We start from the raw sequence: 481 nt of genomic DNA, 5'->3' as shown, positions 1-481 counted from the left end.
GGAAGGGGAAGGGGAAGGGGAAGGGGAAGGGAAAAGATTGGTCATGTTCTGAATCTCTGTTCCAACACTCTTGCTAAAGTTGAGCTGCAATGGTCCTGGGAAGTGAGATCTTTCAAGAGTAACAAAGTTATAACCTCTACCTTCATGAATGGATCAATTCCAGTATTATGGGAATGTGTTGGCTATTGTAGGACTGATTTTCTGATTTTAAAAGGACTGGGTTTGACTTCATAAGTGCTAAAACACAGTGTCGTAAGCCCGAGAAACAATTTCTTGGATAGAAAATTCAGTGAGCTAAAACCTGCCTGCAGAATCACATGCCTTCTATTCTAAGAACTCAACTAAATTGCATCTCTGCTTATGTGTGTGGAATGCCTCCCAGTGTCTGAGTTCACTATCTTCATAACTCATGGCATTACTGTGGTCTTTTCTACTTCCCCAGTATTAAAAAAAAAAAAAAAAAAAAAGCAATTTGATCCAT

This window comes from Mus caroli, chromosome 17 (assembly GCF_900094665.2).
Source record: "Mus caroli chromosome 17, CAROLI_EIJ_v1.1, whole genome shotgun sequence".
Lineage (NCBI taxonomy): Eukaryota > Metazoa > Chordata > Mammalia > Rodentia > Muridae > Mus > Mus caroli.
Note: the sequence above shows the minus strand (reverse complement) of the source record.